General features: G+C 51.5%; 1 protein-coding gene across 2 annotated transcripts in view; it reads right to left on the reverse strand.

The window, feature by feature from the left end:
* SCARB1 (scavenger receptor class B member 1) overlaps positions 1-546 on the reverse strand; it is a 72,073-nt gene that overhangs the window by 6,872 nt on the left and 64,655 nt on the right. The window lies entirely within an intron of this gene.

The raw sequence follows: 546 nt of genomic DNA on the forward strand, positions 1-546 counted from the left end.
GCCGGCCGTGGGTACAAAACACTGCCGTGCAGAAGCAGATGCAAGAACTCGGACATCTCTTATGTTGACTAAGACGGAAATAATATTTTGGATATGTTTTGGTTAAATAAAATTAATGATTAAAATGAATTCCCCCCCCCTTGGGACCCACAGATGGTGTAGTGGCTATGTCGCTGGACTCCCATGTAGTTGACCATGGTTCAAGTCCTGGACCCGGTGGCTTAAACTCACACTGGGCGCGTGTGCGTGCGTGCCCAAGATCTCGAGAGGAGAATGGAGGAGAGGGGATTGCAGTGTGGACATCTCCCCCTGGGGGCTGATTTCTCACTTTCCGTCTCTCTGCCTCTGTTCCAGCGAGCACATGTGCCCTATAGCAAAAATCTCCCTCAAAAAATAATAATCTTAAGAAATAAAATGAACTGAATGGTTCTGAAAGAGAAAGGAGACCGCACGCACACGCGTGGCCACACTGCGCACCTCCCGCGCCCTACCCGTGTCTGTGTCTCCATTGCGGCAGGGACCACCTCTGCTCACGGGCGGGGCTTC

Source organism: Tupaia chinensis, unplaced genomic scaffold (genome assembly GCF_000334495.1).
Source record: "Tupaia chinensis unplaced genomic scaffold, TupChi_1.0 Scaffold142542_1, whole genome shotgun sequence".
NCBI classification, from domain to species: Eukaryota; Metazoa; Chordata; class Mammalia; order Scandentia; family Tupaiidae; genus Tupaia; species Tupaia belangeri.